The sequence below is a fragment of the Anarhichas minor genome, unplaced genomic scaffold, assembly GCF_050575085.1.
Source record: "Anarhichas minor isolate MPS153535 unplaced genomic scaffold, ASM5057508v1 ptg000010l, whole genome shotgun sequence".
Taxonomy (NCBI): Eukaryota; Metazoa; Chordata; class Actinopteri; order Perciformes; family Anarhichadidae; genus Anarhichas; species Anarhichas minor.
In genome coordinates this window covers 3357055-3365096 of record NW_027466456.1, presented here as the reverse complement: position 1 = coordinate 3365096, position 8042 = coordinate 3357055, and positions in this window count along the sequence as shown.

Here is an 8042-nt window from a genome sequence, read left to right as displayed (position 1 = left end):
AGGCATCACCCACCGCCCGGCTGCAATTGGTTTAATTAAAGGCACTACATTTAAAGGATTCTGTTATTTTGCAGTATTCTTGTTTTACATTTCTATTTTTTTTATTGAATAAGAAGCATTTCCCAGCTGTGTTTTATGCATGAGCTAATCCAAATACCAAAATTGAAAACGAACAAACGGAAAAAAACGAATAGTTGTATATGTTGTGTTTATATGTGCATTAGGCTTAAATCCCTGTCAAGTGCAGAGTATTCACCTTCCAGAGGAGCTACAGATGCTACTCTTCATCGATGGAATTATTAGGTATCAATAATGATATGTTTTATTCATCAGCATATGTTATCGTGTGTACGCAGTCATGTATAATGTAATGTGTTTATGTGTGCACTCTGGTTCTCCCGGGGGCCTTCACTCGGGCCCACCGGTGTAAGAAGTGGGTCAATCCCACAGCGTCGAGCGGTGAGAGTCAAGCCGTGACGGGTCTATGAGAAGCTGAGAGAGGGAGGAGGAGCAAAGGGCCCCCGTGAATCAGAGGCAGCATCGCATGTAGCAGTCAAAGCATCCGCCGGACACATGCGGCGTGTGCGCAGTGTACACTCTGCAGGCCGCCTATGTGGGTGGACTGAGCGTCGAGCTAATCAGATGTGTTATTTGTACGGGGCAAAAGCAAGGCTGCTCACAGAACATGTGAGAAATCTCGTCTTTGACCTTGAATCTCACTTTCACGCCCGCCACGCTTGACGGCCCGTCACACACGATCCGATTCAGACACCTTTTGAAGGACGCGTCGAGGGGCCGAGGGAGAGCGAAGCCTTCAGAGCAACACGGCGATGCATCAGAGATATTTCATGTCTGCTATAGGCTAATATTACAGCCAACGCTGATTCACTCTGTTGCAAAGTTGTTTTCTTTAAAGATTCCAAATGCGTTTCACAAATACTAAACAAATCTGATACGACAACGCTGTTAAGTTCTGAGCTACGGCTCTGACTTTGATTCGGTTTGCACGGTGGGGGTGTTGCTCTTTTCTTCTCCTCTTTCCTCTCCATCCCGAACACAAGATACCGTCAGAAGTCTTCTCCCATGGGAAGAATGCGACAGATCCCACATTGTTCATTGTTGTTTGTCTCTTCTTGAAAAGAAAGGCAGAGAAAAAAATAAATAAACGTCTCGATGGTGTGGGCCAGGACGGGGGGGATGGAATTACAAAGATCATATTTTCATCCTCTTTGATGTGATGTGTTAAGAGAGGGTTTTGGTTGAGTTGGTGTGCGCGTGTATGTGGGGGGGGATGACGATGTTTGCATGAGTGTGTCATGACAGAGAGTGGGGGGGAAGAAAAAAAAAGTGAGAAAGGGACAGTGGGGGGGGGGGGGGGGGGGTCTACAGTGATGAGAAGCTGTCCTTGAGGGTTTGAGATACATAAAGGGAGGAGATGCTCCATACAGCAAGAGTGGGCTGTTTATTTACTGCAAAGAAGCTGTCTCCCTCCAGGGCTTTCCAGGGGAGCTGGTCCCCATCGCTACCACGGCTCCAGCAACTCCCCTCCGGCTAAACCCCCCCAGTTAAGCTCCGCCCAGCCAGGGGAGACAGCAGAGAGAGAAAAGAGAGAGAGAGAGAGAGAGAGAGAGAGAGATTCTCCTCCCATAGCCCTTGGCCGCGTTCTCTCCGTCTGGAGCTGAAAACGGGGGTAACCACGCAGCGCCTCTGCCTCCGCACCAAGGAAAACAAGCACACTCCTAATGCCAAAGAAGTGCTTATTAAATCACAGACAAACTTGCAATTGTGCTGTGCAGCCAGTCAAAATAAGAAATAGTTTGTTGTTGGTTTATTCATTCCACATGCTTTCTTAACCTCCTCCGAATCAGCGCGGGCTCTCTGTCTTCTCGGTTTGACCCCCCCCCCCCCCCCCCCTTTTCCCTCCTTTCATCTCTCTGTTTGTGAGAAATGGCGTGTGGCTGAGGCAAAAACATGGGACATGACAGCCAAGCGGCAAAAACACATGCAGATGTGACAGTATGAGAGGGCCACTGGAGGGCAGAGAGAAGGAGGGAGTATTAGGGAGAGAAAATGACAGGCACAAACAGAAAATCTAATAGAACCGAGTCGAGACATGGTGAGAGAAAAAAAAATATTGTGCAGGAGGGAAAGAGAGAGAGAGAGAGAGAGAGAGAGCCTGAGGGAGGAAATATTTGAAATAGTGAAGGAGATTGTTAGTGTGGAGAGGGAGGGAGGGAGGGAGGGTTGGGGTACACTGTGAACAGCAGATTGTGGGGGCGCATGTTGTCGAGGTGGCCTAGGTCCCTGGTGCCCTTCTGTTTCATGGCTCTCACAGCCTGTCAGTGAAAACAGTCCAGCCATGTAGACAGCTGTGCTCAGGAGGCTGCGGGGGCGAGAGGAGAGGAAGAGGACGAGGAGAGGAAGAGAAGGAGAAAAGAAGGAGAGGAGAGGAAGAGGAGAGGAAGAGGACGAGGAGAGGAAGAGAAGGAGAAAAGAAGGAGAGGAGCGGAAGAGGATAAGGAGAGGAGAAGAGAGGAAGAGGACAAGGAGAGGAAAAGAAGAGAAGACGAAGAGAGGAGAGGATATGACAGGAAAGGAAAAGAGACTAGAGGAAAGGAGAGGAAGAGGATGAGGAAGTGCAGAGAAGAGGAGAGGACCTTTGCTCTTCATCTTCAATGTCCTTCCATTTTTTCCACCCAAATGTCTGAGCTCTGCCATATTTGTTCTATTTATCTGCAAAAGTCCCACAAAGGAAACAAAAGCCCTGACAATATTTACTTGTCTGTTTGTTTAGTGTGCGTTTGTTTTTGCCGCTGTCAGTCACCTCTAACCATGCAGACTAAAATGTCCCCCCTCCGTTGTCTGCGCCCCGTGTTAACCCACTTCCTTGAGGCTATGGTACATTTTTTTGAGAAACAAGTGTGTGTGTGTGTGTGTGTGTGTGTGTGTGTGTGTGTGTGTGTGTGTGTGTGTGTGTGTGTGCGGGCATATTAGAGGGGAAGAAACCAGAGATGGAAACATTGCATTGAGCGATAGACGGGCAGAACTGCCACGCTGCCACTTCCACTCGCTGGAGATCAATCACAGGTTCTATTGGCCCCAAAAAGTCCTGGCCACGGGCTAATGGGACGGATTCATCTTCACTCCCACAAACAATACATCTCGCGACGTGGAGGCTTAAAAGAATATGACAGCTTGTCATCCAGAGCGTCTCTATGCGTTAGTCCCTTTTTGTGTTCGCGTCCTCAACATCAGAGGGATCACACAGATCAATGCTCTCTCCTCTTCCCTTTGAAGGGACAAGTGCTGTCCCTGAGGCCTCCCCTCTCCCTCCCCCTGTCCAAACCCTCACGAAGGCCTCCGCTTACCTCCCCGTCTCCCTCCACCTCCTAACCGGCTCCCCCCAGCCCTTCCTGCCATCTCGGCCTTGTTTACGAGCCTCTCCCCTGGAAGGACAGGTTAATATAGGACCTGGCTCAGCTCAGGCCCGCCTGGTTCTCGTTCGCTGACTAATAAGACATTTCATCTCCTGCCTGCCAGCGGCAAACCTCTCCCCAAAACACCATGTCCAGTATATGTGTGTGTGTGTTTGTGTGAGCAGAGTGCCTCAGCTTTATGGTGGCCTTGAGGTGCCAAACACTGTGATCACAAATGATCACATTGCACAAAACACCTTGTTATTTTACACACACACACAATTTTTCAGAAAACAGTCACTCTTTTACGGTTTTTACATTCTTTACATTGTTTCGTGTGTGATTATTTTACAAGAGAGCAATAATATTTGGCCATAAATCTGACTTTTTGCTGCAATCAAGGGTGAAAAGATTCCTTGAGAATCGCAAGGATTCCTTAAATTTGATCGTGACGTAAAATGTAGTTTTTGGCAAGAAACTTGAATAAGGTTGTGTGAACGAGATATTTTATATAGATGTGATCCCAAATCCATTCAGAATTAAGAGGGTAAAGATGGTGAGTAGCTTTCTCTTCTTGTTTGTTGTGTGTTATGTTTATGTACATTCTGACCTGTTTCTCACTTTCTCCAGTGCTCATTTTTTTTCTTAAATGTTGTGTTTTGCTCCTCTGGGCCACCGTACTCCAGCCCGCAATCAAACAACAGACCAATGAAAGTCGTTACTGAGTAACAAGGTTACTCAGTAAATCAGCTCCCGAGGACACAATAATAACCTCCTGAAGACACTGAAACACAGGGACTGTGATCTTTTTACTGGGGGGGGGGGGGGAGACGGACGAATGAAAGACAGGAACTGGAGGAATGGGGAGCCAGGCCTGGCCCGTAATGCCGGGGCTTTTGGTGGTTTAAATCACCTTGACTGGCCGAGCACTAAAAGCAGGCCGACTTCCTCCCGTCCAGTGGGAGACCAGGGAGGCTCGGTGTCCGTTAAACAATGTTCACCTCACCCTCTGGAACCCTGGGAGGGAGAGGAAACGGCATGTCCTTGGGGCTTCAACTTTGACCCCTCCTCCCTGATGAAATATGGGCCCTGCCCTGTGGTGTAGACTTTTTGAACTCAGGTCCCTAATGGGCAAAGGGTGTGTGTGTTTTTCGTTGTGGCCTTTGTGTTCAAGCTTCTTTTTGTAAGTTGTTCTTTTGAGTATAATGGAATACAATTATATGATTGCAAATAACCATAAAAAAAAAAGACTGATTTTAGTTTAGGAGACAAACTCGAAAAATTGTTAACTTCCTATTGCAATAATACGGAACCCAAAGGAATCTAATTATATTTCAGAGAACTAATGTTACTTTTATTGTTCTCTCTATGCAATAATAAATCTAGGAGAAGAGCATTACTGTTTTATTAGTTGTCGTGCTTCATATGCAATCTTCCCAACTTTGTGTTTTTGCAGAATGAGTGAGTGTTTACACAGGCCAAGCTGATGCTTTGATAGATGTGCCGGGAAATGACCTATGTGTAATACCAGTTGCTCTGTTCATTCATATTCGATATGATACTTGGCACATGATCCATCAGCAAAGCACAATGACCTTTACCATACTGGCGAGCAGCTTCTCACTCGGTGTTTTAGATAAGGGATTTCTAAAACACCGAGTGAGAAGCTGCTCGCCCTCTGAAACCACTGTATTTGGAGGCGAACTGTGACATTGGTGAGGATTTAAGGGCTATTCTGCCCGGCAAAAAGTCAGGCGTATAATTCAGACCTCATTTCACCTCATTTAATCTATTTCTGCAGGCTGGTCTCATCCAGCATTCGTAGCAAAAGCTAGGAAAAATATTGCGCCGTAATTCGTAGATATCCCACAAAATTATTTTGTATGTTATCCACAAATTGAGGAAGTATAAAGACTGCAAAAGCACACACAGGACAGACGGGAGGTGGACGAGGATGGGTCCAACAAACAAACTGTTCGCTCCGCGTGGGGAACGAAAAGTCAACGTTGATGTTTCTGTCACGTAACTTGCATACTTCAGTAACGGCACTTCTGTGGTTATTTTAACCCAAACGATGATCGTTTCCTCAACCTTACTAAGTAGTTTTGTTGCCTAAGCCTAACTGAGTATTTCCCGATCTAATCCTAAATCTAACTGACTATTTCACGATCTTTTCATAAACCTAAGTATTTCATGATCTATTCCTAAACCTAACCAGTAGTTTTGTTGCCTAAACCTAACTGAGTATTTCACAATCTATTCCTAAACCTAACTGAGTATTTCACGATCTATTCCTAAATCTAACTGACTATTTCACGATCTTTTCATAAACCAAAGTATTTCATGATCTATTCCTAAATCTAACTGAGTATTTCATGATCTTTTCCTAACTTGCATACTAACTGAGTATATCACGATCTTTTCATAAACCTAAGTATTTCACGATCTATTCCTAACTTGCGTGCTAACTGAGTATTTCACAATCAATTCCTAGACCTCACCAGTAGTTTTGTTGCCTAAACCTAACTGAGTTTCCTGTGAAGATGGACTTTATTTTGAAAAGACGGTATGCTTGTAACAAGCTGAAATTCTTGGCTTGAGGAGTAACTTTGGGTAGGGTTTCATATGAGGATACGTTTATATCTGTGAGGACTTTCTCTGAGGTACAGTAAGATAGGTTGCCAGTATTGTGCCAATAGCGCAACAAAGCCGAAGATGGATACATGAAGGGTTTATATAATTTTACTGCGGGGGAAACGTTGTTTTTTAATCAAACGTTAACTCATCTAACAGAAATACCCACCAGGCAATAAGGCGTTAAAAATAACTCCATGTAATAGCATATTCGATGTTGCCTCACTGATGGGCAACGAGCTCAAATTGACATTGATGTTCACTATGAATAACAGATGCACATGAGCAAACAAGCAGGATTTGAGATTTTCCACTTCCCTTCAAATCCTCCTGCTGCGGCTGTTAGTCGAGGTAATTAAGAGTCGTCTCTGTTTCCACGGTACATCTGAAATACAAGCCGCCTTTGTACAAATTGATCCGTAGGACGTCCCTCATAGTGCGCCCCAGTGTTCCCCTAATTGACAATGCATGTGTTTCCATTTTTTGCTATTTTACATTTCAAATGATGGATGAAAGCGGAAGGCTGCCTTCTGCCGACGCAAAAGAAGCACCTTCAGACTGTGGATGTAACCTAGCAACCAGGGAGTCACTGTGTGAGAGAGCACGGAGGGAGAGAAGAAGAAGAAGAGGGGCTTCCTCTTGAGGAATAAAGAAAACCTTTAAAACTCATTCTAGTTTATTCATGCCTTTGTTTTTGTTTTGTCTCTAGAATCTTCTTTTTTTTTTTTTTTTACATTTTAGCTTTCATTTGAGGGAGGACAGTGTAGACATCAGGGGACAAGAGACAGCAGGGTATGACATGCGACAAAGGTCCAAATCGAACCCGGGACGTTGAGGTTACTCGTGCTGTAACCACTCAGCTACCAAAATCGCTGCTTGACGCCTTTGTTTGATCGGCTATTTTAGGATCTTTGAGTATTTCTCTCTCGCCCAAGGATTCATTTATTTTTAGGCTCAGCTCATGTTTCCTGCCTTTTTCTTTGTGCCTGCTTCATTTGTGAACAGCGCTTCACCCTTTTCTATTTCTGCCGTGCTGCCTGCATCTGTTGCACAGAACCGCATGGGAGGATGGATTTGTGGGGAAAAGGGGAAAGGGAGGACGGTGGTGTGTGTGTGTGTGTGTGTGTGTGTGTGTGTGTGTGTGTGTGTGTGTGTGTGTGTGTGTGTGTGTGTGTGTGTGAGAGAGGGCTCAGGAAGAGGGGAGGAGGGACAGAGGGAGTGTTTTCCATCTGCTTTTTGGCTGAATGTATTCTTTTTGTTTGAGGCCGTCATGCTGGGCAACATGTTTGTTTGTGAATATGGCTGTTTCACCATCTGGACTCGTACTTACAGAACACAGTCTTTGTCCTTGTTTATACTACATTTGTGCTAGCTGTGTGCACAAACTCCTTTCAGACGTAACACAATTGTATGTGTAGTCCTCTGCAGTTCACGCTGCAGAAACCCAGACTGGTCTTGAGTGTCAAGATGTATCAATGTTACCCTGCTGCTACTATTATGATGAAAACCACAATTTTTCAAGAGCGAAGAAAATCACTTCTTAAAAAAGGTTGTCATTGTCATAAAGCATTGTCCATGAAACAAACCCAACAATGTATTATTCTGTCTCTCAATGCTTTCCGACTCATACGTGACAACACATTTGTTGCTGCCTAAAACAAACATCTTTAAATGAGAACTCCACAGATTTAGCATTGCACTCCTATTACAATTTTTCTTCTTCCCTGTCAAAACCTGGCGCCTACATTGCCCACAATGCAACGCAGCCAAAGTCATTCAGAGTGTTTTATGCTAGTAGCGGCTAATGTAGCCTTTGTACAACTTGTTCACATATGCCGTAGTACTCCCCTCACATCCCCTTTTTAAAACAGGCCACACATATACAGTATATATACGCAACACAGATGGTGACGGCTGAGCCAACAAACAGCATAAACAATGGCAACAGTGCTGACAGAGCTAACGGTGTTAACCTGGAGGGGAACTGGAGGG